General features: G+C 42.7%; 4 non-coding genes across 4 annotated transcripts; 2 read left to right on the forward strand and 2 right to left on the reverse strand.

Moving 5' to 3' along the window:
• Positions 1–8829: 8829 nt before the first annotated feature.
• TRNAY-GUA (transfer RNA tyrosine (anticodon GUA)) lies at positions 8830–8920 on the reverse strand. The gene is given in 2 exon segments: positions 8830–8865; positions 8884–8920. It is a non-coding gene; the product is annotated as a tRNA-Tyr (tRNA).
• A 501-nt stretch (positions 8921–9421) lies between these two features.
• TRNAR-ACG (transfer RNA arginine (anticodon ACG)) lies at positions 9422–9494 on the forward strand. Its single transcript has one exon. It is a non-coding gene; the product is annotated as a tRNA-Arg (tRNA).
• A 664-nt stretch (positions 9495–10158) lies between these two features.
• TRNAR-ACG (transfer RNA arginine (anticodon ACG)) lies at positions 10159–10231 on the reverse strand. Its single transcript has one exon. It is a non-coding gene; the product is annotated as a tRNA-Arg (tRNA).
• A 740-nt stretch (positions 10232–10971) lies between these two features.
• On the forward strand, positions 10972–11061 carry TRNAY-GUA (transfer RNA tyrosine (anticodon GUA)). Its single transcript is given in 2 exon segments — positions 10972–11008; positions 11026–11061. It is a non-coding gene; the product is annotated as a tRNA-Tyr (tRNA).
• Positions 11062–11695: the final 634 nt, after the last annotated feature.

The raw sequence follows: 11695 nt of genomic DNA on the forward strand, positions 1-11695 counted from the left end.
ACACATACATAACTGTGCTCAGAGTAACAACCATACACCCTCAATATCTGCTTCTTGGAACTTGAATGACACTTCCTACCAGTTGAGTGTGCATAGGACTGCAAAAACATAGGCTGCTATCTCAAAAATACTTACCTGGGTGTAACTCCATTGAACACAGGAGGACTTACTTCTGAGTAAACTTGTATGGGATTGTGTTGAACATGTTCCTTAATTGCTGGAAATCTCTCTCCATCTTTTGGAATGTCAGTCTTCAGATAGTAAGAGAGGCAGAGAAATATGTTGCTGCAGTTTAACTGAGTTGAATTGATTTATTTATTAAGGTCTAGGACCAGCAATTCTGCCATTTAATTTGGGCAGAGATTGTTGGGGTTTGTGATTATTTAGCAGAGTGCCAAGGAAGCTACCACTCCAGTTACAGAGTGTGGAGTTTAGGTGTTGCAGCTGTTTAAGGAACATGCATGGAGATCACTGTATGACTGCAGAGTCTAAACTAAATTGATTGACTGGTGAAGTACATTTGGGATAGGAAAGACCTATCCTATCTATCAGCTACATAATGAAGAGGTAGAGATGTTTCCATCTTCTCTCTAGGAGGAAAGGAAAAGGACTAACTCACTACAAGAGTACCTGAGGAGTCAAAGCAGGGGTCATAGAGTAGAGGTAAGCAGGGACAGCTAAGGAGACTCTCACTAATTACCTCTACTCCCAATGCTGCTAGTTGGTGCAAAAGGTTGATGCACTAGAACTCCATCTCCAACAGAGATACCTTGTGAAGAGCTCACTTCTGGAACTTCCTACTATTCAGGAGTAAGCCAAGATCCTTTTTGTAATTCATGACTTAAAATATAAGCAGGTTTAAGAACTGCTTAACTGTGGAGTGCTGGCTGAGATTTATTTTTGTGTAAAACGTTTATGTACATCAAGGATAGTACAAGATAAAACAAGAGCATAAAGGTAACTGTTTCAGTTGGTGAATACAGGCACAAGTATGGCTTCAACCCAGTGCATGCTAACCTGAGCGTGGGCTCCAGTGAAGTTGGTAATTTGAGAATTACTTGTGAGGAAGTATGCACAGGATTAGGTTGGGAAATTTGTACGATTAGGTTCAAAAGAACAGCAGGAAGACAGAGCAGAGAATAGCTAGAAACTGTCTCAAAAACAAATCTAGTTATGAGTAAAAACTAGACTTTTAATTTGTCAGAGGTCAAGAATAGGATCCATTTTAGATATTCTGAATTCAGTATTTGATCTGTTAGTCATCAGGCAACATTGCACTGATAATTTGTCACATTGCTTGGTTTGTTCATCATCTGTGTTGAAGTGTTGATAGTTTAATATAAGTAAGGTGACCTGAAACAAAGTAAGGTGATCTTACATTTCCAGTTCTCTCTATTACAATTGCAAGTGTTTTGCTTTATACTGTTGCTTCATTTATTGCTGTACTAATTTCAAAACATACTATGTATACTGAATGTGACTTCTGCTCTCCAATCTTTAATGTGAATAATAAAGACTTCCTGTATTATAAGAACTGCACAGGCAGTGCCTCTTCTTTTTACCTGTAAAATAAATGTTTAGGTAACATTAGAAAAGAAAAGAAAACCAAGTAGCAAAAACTGGCTAAAAATGTCAAAGCTGCCAATGTTGGCGGCCAGCCTGCCAGAGCAACTTGCTGATGCTTCCCTCATTTTATGAGAGTAAATTCTTTAAAATAGCTGACCATGTACAAACCAGGTAGGGAGGGGTTGAGATCCTAACCTGTACTGATTGTGGGAAGTCCATGGCCACTGATCTAATGTTCTAGTTTAAAGGGCAGTTAAGAACCAGTTTCAAGGGCTTATGTGACCCATGATACTGTGCTTCAGATCACCTGTACTAAAATAGGCAACTGACACCCTGGAAGAGGGAAGGTCAGCGATAGACTCTCCCACTGCTGCTGGACTACAACTCCCATCATCCCCATCTGCATTGCGGCTGAGGATGATGGGAGCTGTAGTCCAACAACAGCTGAGAATCTCAGGTTGCACCCCCACCCCCCACCCACACACTCTTTGCTCTCCCCCCATGCTTCTCTGAATCTGAAAATGGTCGGGGGGAGGGTGGACATCATCTGAAGATAGGCAGGCTTGGACTGGCCCACAGGGCAAAAGGGCATATTCCTGGTGCACCCCCTCTGCAGGATGCCCCTGCTGCACTCGGCAGCAGTGAATACTCCCACGCTTAAGTACCCGTTCTGCTCAAAACCCGGCGCCCTCCCCACATACATTCCACCACCCTCTCAGTGCCCCCAGTCCAGCCCTGGGACAGGGACCCATCTTCACGTATTGTCTCAGGGCCCACTCCAACCTTGCTACAGCCCTTCCTTGAAGCTTTTTTCTCTCCCCACTACCCCAAACATTTTCTCCCAGCATCAGAGAAGAAACCAGCTTGGTTGAGAAGAAAAAAATGCTTAGGGAGGCAGACTTTGTGGAGGTAAGCTGTTGGAAGGAGTTGGAGTATATCCCTTTTGCCGGGCCCAGTTTGGCTCAAACCGGACTCAAACTTGGCTCAAACTTTTGTGGGGGGGGGCAGTTTGAGCTCGAACCAGTCAAACCGATCTAGTTCAAATTTAACCAGTTCAATTCGAACTGGTTCTGCACATCCCTATCATCCTCCACTTTGTAGGTGATTGAGGCAGACTTTATAAACAAATGGGCTGCTCTTAGCCTGACTAGTCTGGCCCCAAATCAAATCACAGCCTTTAGCTAGAGACTCTCTAATTCCTGCTAAGTTGTCAAAGAGACACTTTTTAAAGTGGTAACTCTTATATTTAGCAGAGGGAGAGCAACTGTACCTATTCAACCCCAGCAGGTATTGTTATGAACGGTCTATAACATATCAGATCCAGAGGTACCAACTCAGAAGTATGGGGAATATAGGCCTGTGTCTGATTTCATTTTATATTAAGAGTTCAATTAGATCTGCCTGGGTACTGCCTGGTAAATGATTTGTAGAGGCAGGGGTATTCTAGCATTGGTTATCAGCGTCTGTGGAAACTCACTAAGACAATGGGTCAGGCTTAATTACCAGTCTCACACTGCTGAAATTAACCTGTTGTCCAGTAACAGGATGCTTCTGCCTTAAGTCAAATGTGTTGATTAACCTGCCTCACACATGTACACCTTTTGATGTTACTTTAAATACACACTAGATAGAGGTACACAAGAAATAATGTAACTGCTGTCTCACACTAACTCCTGACTTTAACACCTTTTGGGGGAAGATGCAATTTGCAGCTCTGAGAATGCAGATTTGCTTTGGGCAATGTTCCCCCTCCCTTCTAAGTGCACAGTTTACAGGAGATGAGATTGAGATCTCTCTGAACTGGCCAAATATCCTGAGAGATTTTTGGTAATTAAAAGACAATATTCAGAGGATAGCAGGAATAAACGCCTTTTGTGATCCAGAAGACTCAAATGGACATCAAAGGATGGAACCACTATAAGAAGGAGTCTCTGGACATGGCAGTTTAGCAGACTTATGCCTACGGGCAATCTTGCTCACAGCAATGCCAGAGTTTGCTGCCAAGCCGCGGGGCTAAGCAGGAACTCTGCCCATGGACAGGAACTGTCTCCTACAAGCAGACTTATGCCTACGGGCAATCTTGCTCACAGCAATGCCAGAGTTTGCTGCCAAGCCGCGGGGCTAAGCAGGAACTCTGCCCATGGACAGGAACTGTCTCCTACAAGCAGACTTATGCCTACGGGCAATCTTGCTTACAGCAATGCCAGAGTTTGCTGCCAAGCCGCGGGGCTAAGCAGGAACTCTGCCCATGGACAGGAACTGTCTCCTACAAGCAGACTTATGCCTACGGGCAATCTTGCTCACACAAAGATCCCAGAGTTTGCTGCTAAACCGCAAGGCAACAAGCAGGAACTCTGCCCATGCACAGAGGCTCTCTGTGACTTCTACTGCGCAGTGAGAAAGTCAAGACTCCCCAGCCATGGTGCTCTGGCTTTCAGCCGTGCCCTGAGCAGACTGCAAAAAGGCTCCTGTCTCCTGCCAAAGGCCTCGCTTCTTCAACTAAAGAGATTCACTGCTCTCAAGTCTCTGGTCCTGGGTAAATATGCTGCAAGCCTTGGGTCCCTCCAACCTTTCCCCATCCTTCTCCTTCCCCCCCTTCTTTTCCCCTACTAATTCCAAAACCATGCCAGCCCTCAGCCTTCCTCCCCCCCCTTCTTTTCTGCCTGTAATTGAATTGTATTAGGCTCTAGGAAGATTTAATTGCACACACATATGGTAGTTAGAAACACTGGTTGTGGTTAGGAAATACTGTTGCTGATATTGATAGAGTGTTCTGCTTTCTGCTTTGCTAGATGATGTTGTTAGTCTTTTATACTCAATAAAGCCCATTGAATCTTTGAGGATTGGTTTGATCTCCTTTCTTCCATGCGCCCAGATCACACATGGTCACTAATATAAAAGAACTTGGTCCAGACCTATTTTGTATACTAGCTAATGAGCATATTTAGTATATAAATCAGGCCTGGTCTGTAACAGTATCTTTCTAGTGGCTGTTGCTGGTGTCCACCTTGTGTTTATTTTTTGATTCTGAGTTCTTTGGGAACAGGGGGACTATTTTCTCCTTCTCCTTCTTCTCTATGTAAACCACTTGGATAACTCTTTTTTTTTTCTTGAAAGAGAGTATATATTATAATAATAACTGCATTTGCCCCTTCCACATTATGCATATCATCCATGGATCCTCCCACATTATGCACAATATCATCTCCTCCAGTGGGAAGAGCAAAAAAGTTCTATAGTTAGACACTTCAGCTGATCACTCCCATTAAACTTGTGTCTCGTCTCACCTACAGGAGTGATCACCTGGTGTAAAGGTGAGAACTCTGACAGAACATCATAGCTGTTAAAACTGAGCATGTATAGAACGTGCTGCTACATACATTGGACCCGCTGTGTAAAAAATAAACAAACCCAGACCTTTCATCCTATAGTCATATAGTCTACATGTTTTAAAAATGCCACTGCCAACAGCTGTTCATCTGAGCTAGATTTTCTCTTACATTAGACTGGTCATAGCGCTGGTCACACAATGGATTTTCTCCTGGTGATTGTGTAGGTAGGTACACAGCTGAATGAACATGGTAGGGAACATGGTAGGTTGGTCCTACCATAAAGCAAGATGAAGCAGAGTGCTTCAGGTGGGAGGTTGTGGGCCAGTGCTCAGGAGTGGCACAGCAGCCCATCCAGTCACATGCCCGTATACATGCACACATGAAGCTCAGTATTGTGTTACTGGATCCCAAACCACGGGAAATGGAAATGTCATTTTAGGATGAAAAATCAGCAACATATAACTGGTTTTGAACATTATACTTTTTCTAGTCCCCATAGTATATAACAACAACACTTGATTTGGTAAGACATTCCCCCCCCCATGTATTTTGTTTTATAGCCCTGTCCAAAAGGCAGCTTTAACTTACAGCTTTACCAGAGATTCCTGTCACACAAGGCTTGGGCCGGGGGAACAATTGTCCCAAGCTCCACACATGGAGGGCCCCATCCAAAGCATGGTTCGTTATATGAAATGATCAGACTGATCCTTTTCATTCAAGGCAGTAAAACTAATTACTTAAAATATAACACCAGCATCAAGAACTATTTCAGTACTTTGAGTTTCCCCATACATTCTATTTACTGAGTCATTGACTGCAATGGACAGGGGTGGTACTGTTATTGCCTTCTCCTATCTTGGCTGATAGCCTGTCTGGAGGGTGTGGCAACTGAATCATTTCCCATCCTCTATCAGCAAGGAATACCTACTGGCTCCACTTAAGTTCTAGATAGGCCATATTGCCAACCTCCCCCCGCCCTTTCAAAATCAGACTTGATGATTTTCAAAAACTGTTAAATAATTGGGAAAATCACCAGCCCCACTTTGGCACAGTGATGCTATTATGCCATGAGTCAACTAATTTAAATACACCTTAGATTGTGGTTGGTGGCAGGTGCATCACCAATTAGACTTCATATTTTGGAAGTAGAATCAATGGCCACATTCACACATCACACGGAACTGCGGGGTTCTTCTCCCCGTCCCCCATCCGCATTCGGATGACAGGGAGAGCATACCCTCTGCAGTTAGTGAGACTGCAGAGAGGAAGGGGAACTGGATGTGCGGGCTTCCTACAGCGTATACTTAAAGTTGGGTTTTTTTGTACCAATGTGCATCACTTTACACTTGCCAACATTGAAGCGCATTTGCCATTTTGTCGCCCACTCCCCCAGTTTGGAGAGATCCTTTTGGAGCCCCTCACAATCTGTTTTCGATTTCACTACCCAACAGAGTTTGATATCATCTGCAAATTTGGCCACCTCACTGCTTACCCCTACTTCTAGATCATTTATGAAAAAATTAAAAAGCACCAGTTCCAGTACAGATCCCTGGGGGACCCCACATCTTACTTCCCTCCATTGTGAAAACTCTCCTTTTATCCCTACTCTCTGTTTCCTGTCCTTCAACCAGTTTGCAATCCACACATGTACTTTCCCCCCTATCCCATGACTGCTAAGTTTCCTCAGGAGTCTTTGATGAGGAACTTTATGGAAAGCCTTTTGGAAGTCCAGGAATACTATGTCAACTGGATCACCTTGATCCACACACTTGTTGACACTCTCAAAGAACTCTAAAAGGTTGGTGAGGCAATATTTCCCTTTGTGGAAGCCATGCTGGTTCTCCCCCAGCAGGGCCGATTCTTCTATGTGCTTTACAATTTTATCCTTGAGGATGCTTTCCATCAATTTGCCTGGAATGGACGTTAAGCTAACCGGCCTGTAATTTCCCGGATCATCCCTGGATCCCTTTTTGAAAATTGATGTTACATTTTTACTTTCCAGTCCTCCGGTACAGAGCCAGATTGCAGGGATAAGTTATATATTTTGGCAAGGAAGTCGGCAATTTCACATTTGAATTCTTTGATGACTCTTGGGTGGATGCCATCCAGCCCTGGTGATTTGATAGTTTTCAGATTTTCCAGACAGTTTAGAACATCATCTTTTGTCACTTCTATCTTAGCCTTCATCCCTGAAAAGCTTGGTTCAGGCACAGATATATGCTCAGTATCTTCTGCTGTGAAGATGGACGCAAAGAACTCATTGAGCTTATCTGCAACCTCCATATCTTCCTTAATATACCCTTTCACTCCCTCATTAGCTAATGGTCCAACAGCCTCCCTGGCAGGTTTCCTGCTTCTGATGTATTTAAAGAAGTTTTTAATATTCCCCTTGATACTTTTAGCTAAATGTTCCTCAAACTCTCTTTTTGCCTCCCTTATTATCACCTTGCATTTCTTTTGCCACCTTGCATTTCACTGCCACACTCAACTTTAGTCAATTTTTTGTAATTGTTTTTATCTTCCATGTTCAACTTTACTCTGCATTGTTAAAAAACTGTTTTCTTTGGCTCGGTGAGTGACTAAAGTTTCAAGAAACTACTAAATTATGTATCTGAAGTAAAAAGTCATTGATTTGCGAGATTACAAGAGCAGTACAAAATATTGATAAAACTTTACATAAAAGATGGTCGTATGTTATGATGTCTGACCTTGAAGATGAAATATTTTTCTCAATCATTCCTTCTGTTGCGGCTATTTATATGAAATTATAGGCAGTGGCACTGTTTTGTTTTACCTTAAAAAATCTAGAAGAAAACTTTTAAAATTTTAAATAAATATTAAGGTATAAGTAAATAATTTGCTTTTTGTCTTGTCAGTTAAGCAATGGAGGGGGCCAAGGGGGGGCACCATTGTTGGGCTGTGCTTAGGGTATCAGTTGCCCTCAATCTGGCCCTGACCCTCGGTTCTGAGCAGTGAAACTCACCAAAGGTTCAAATTGGAGTATCCAGAGTGAAATCTCAGGACAAGCAATGGACCGGACTGGAGTTGCACGCATTTGGATGTAATGGTAAGGAAACCTCAAGTTCCAGCAACTTCAGTTCCCCATTACGTGGAATTTGTCTGGTGGCAACTCAGGACTGGGCTTTCTCTGTAGCTGCTCCTGGGTTGTGGAATGCAGTCCCCACAGAAATTCATGGTTTAAATACATTACTGGCTTTTAAGAGAGCCCTTAAGTCTTATTTGTTTGTTGGTCTGGCCTTCCAGGGTTTTAAAATTGTTTTAAATCGTCTTACTTGTTTTAGATTATTTGAATTGTTTATATTTTGTGGTTTTAAGTTTTATTTTTTGAATGATTTTGTTTGTTTTTGTTTGTAAACCACCCAGAGCTGTTGGATAGGGCCGTATAGAAATGTAATAATAAATAAATAAATTTTGCCACTGAAAAATGAAAAGCCATACTAGAATAGTGTCCAATATGGAGAAGGGGAGGGGAAAACTAAGACTAAAAGCTCTGTATAAACCAATTACTCACACGTTTTAAAAGGATGATATTTGGATTAGTGCTTTCATTTAAATGGGGGTGGGGAGTATGCTGTGATCTGGAAGTCCTTCTCCTCTCTCCCGCTTCCTAGTGTATGAGTGCTCAGTCACATGAGGGAAGTGTAGTCTGCCTCGAAGCAAACCCTGCTCTCTCGCGAAGTCGGTCTACTTTTAATTTACACAAGCCCCGCCACAAAAAAAAACTGAAAATGCCTATCCGTTCCTAACGTCCTTTTGCTTCCCCGCAAATTTATCTGCCAATCTGTTCACTATTTCATAAATCGCTCATCTGCCTTCAGTATTTCCTCCTAAATTAGGGCGGGTTTTGTTGGTAATAATAAATGAAGAGAGGAAAGCAAAAAGGAACAGAGAAGGAGAAAAAAAACATGCCTCCTTCGAGCCGGAATCGAACCAGCGACCTAAGGATTTCCAGCATTTGTTTTACCTACAGTCCTCCGCTCTACCAGCTGAGCTATCGAAGGGACTTGTTAACAAGCTTTTCAGACATTCAGAATAATGTGCTCCGCAGTTTCTGGTTCAGCCAAAGTTCCCTTAAGTCTGAATAAGTAACAACACTGGTACTGGAAATCACACTTGCAGTGGCAGCCGTTGCTCTTGCTCCGGGAATACGTTCGCTGGCACTTTAAGTTACTTTGAAATGCGGGAATCTCTTCCCTGTGCAGTTTTAAAATACAGCGCTGCTTGGGAGCCAGCTGGCAGGGATTCCTGCTCTTCGAGGGAAAATAGAAGCTAGCCTTTCCAGTCCTTAGTCCCACTAAGTAAGCAAGGCAGCGGGCTAATAAATCCAGAGACTACCATTGTGCTGGGGATGAGATGTATATTAGTGTGTCTATATACATTGAGAACTTGGTAGCAGACAAAAGCCACTTCGAAGGTGTGAGAAACTATTTAAGATGTGTGTGCCACGCTGCATAGCACTCTGTATCTGTTTGGCCATATTCATAACAAAAAGTTTGCGTGGTGGGCCAGTGGCGCAATGGATAACGCGTCTGACTACGGATCAGAAGATTGTAGGTTCGACTCCTGCCTGGCTCGCGAGTGTTTTCTTTTGTTCGGACGTAAAAGGCTGTTGTTGAAGTCGGTGAAATGTATAGAGTTATTATGCTAATACCTAAATGGGAAATCAGACTTGATAAACGGATGTTAGTATTGATCTCCTCCAAACTTGTTCATCATCCCTTGCATAAAGGCCATTCCTAGATAAACGTGAAGGCTAAATGCAACATTTAAAAAGGCTATCACAGATCTGGGGCGAAGAATTCTCAGAAAAGTATACAAGAACAAAATATTCTCGTTGAATTCACTATGCAAATAATTTATTCTAAAACTATAAGCCAATAAGATTTTTAAATTACCATACGAGGATGGTAAAATGTACAAATAACAAAAGATTTAAACCTTGACTTTAAATCAAGCTAGAAAAGCTCGTGAATTCCATAAAAGAATACAAGAAGAACTGAGGTATTTAAGATAAATAAACTACCAGAGTGGAGATAGAGGGTAATTACCTCTGAAAGCAATATGTAGGAATTGATATGTATGGCAATAAAATATAATCAGACTGTGACGGGCGTGCGGTTGCAAAAATGTAAAAGAGCAAAGCACTTTAAAAAACGAAAAACCAAAAACCTTCATGAGCGCTAACTATATAAGGTTGTTCAAAAACTTCTAACTTAAATTAAGAAGCAAGATTTAAAAACGAGCCAGGCAGGAGTCGAACCTACAATCTTCTGATCCGTAGTCAGACGCGTTATCCATTGCGCCACTGGCCCCCTACTTTCAGCTGTTCTTCCTCCCATTTAACAGAAATAGAGACGGTTAGGTAGTTTAGAGAAACTTGCAGAGAATGGACATGAGGACGCTCTTGAAAATGTCCTATTAAAAGCCCTCTACGTTGCGTGCCGTCCTGACACATCTACTTATTTTGATAACTGCAACCTCAGTGGCAGATGACATGTAACAAACAAAAACCAAGTTATTATTTTCGATTATTTGGTGCCTTTAATCGGCCTCCTCAATGCCCTGCTGAGTTGATGCTCGTCGTTTGGCACTTTGGCGGGGGAATAAAAATAAAGCAGAACTTTCACGATTCATATTCAGCGCAGGAAACAGCCGCCTCCTGACGTTACGTGAAACTCAAGCAAGACACTGGAGGAAAGAAACTGAAAGCTGTTAAGCGAATGACAGAAAAGAACTCTATAGACGAGAAGCCCAGCATGTTGGGAATGCGAGTCGTTTCGCTGAGCTCCGTTACTAAGTTATCTCTGTGAGCTAACAGGAAAGTGCTGGCCTACGTTCGTTTCCCAATATTCGGAAGGGCACGCATGCCCATTTCATTTATCTGGCGGCAAGGGAATTACCTCTCCTCCTGAAATACTCGATGCCGCGATGGTTTTGTTCATCCATTCAGATACAGTGTAGCTTCCCTCATGTCCTATGCGCATGCCCATATGCAAAGAGCATTTCTGCTGCTGGCGTTTGTGTTTCTTTTGAGGAAATGCACAAACACGTCCCTTCGATAGCTCAGCTGGTAGAGCGGAGGACTGTAGAGAGCAACCCTGTGGAAATCCTTAGGTCGCTGGTTCGATTCCGGCTCGAAGGAGACTCCTTTTTCAAGCTTGGGTTTAAACCGGCCATCCTCTTCATTTGGTAAATGAGTGTTGTGCCGTTCAAAATGCCGTGAGTTACATGCCAGAAGCCTTTCATTCAATACTGGGGACATAAGACCACTGTCTCACTCCTCAAAGCATCTAATGATTGTCATTTTGTAAAAATATCGCGGCCTAAGCGACCATCATATGTTATTTATAGTCAATTATGAATTTAGCAAATTATTTCAGAATAGATGTGACTTCTAAGCCTATTTAATCAAGTAGAATACTTAAATAGCTCCTTTCAACATGTTCTTCAAACTGTTTACATAGTAACGCTGAGCTACAGTGAAAACATCTTAATCCCAAAGTCTTCCGTTTCATCTGCATCTTTCCTTTCACACGCCTGTCTTGTACTCTTCATCTCGGGGTCTCCTGTCCTGACTCTCCCAGGACTCTTGCGGCAGCCAACTACAGTTCAATGAAATCGGTCATGAACGCGATGGGTTTAACTTTTGCTTCAAAAATAGCAGTCAGGCTGAGAGGCGGCTGGGAGGCTGCTCACTTGGTGAACTCCTTCGAGCCAAAGGAGGTTGGGGAGACTTTAGCCCTGATCCGGATTAGTAAAGCCCTCGTTGTTATTTC

The sequence above is a fragment of the Hemicordylus capensis genome, chromosome 4 (assembly GCF_027244095.1).
Source record: "Hemicordylus capensis ecotype Gifberg chromosome 4, rHemCap1.1.pri, whole genome shotgun sequence".
Taxonomy (NCBI): domain Eukaryota; kingdom Metazoa; phylum Chordata; class Lepidosauria; order Squamata; family Cordylidae; genus Hemicordylus; species Hemicordylus capensis.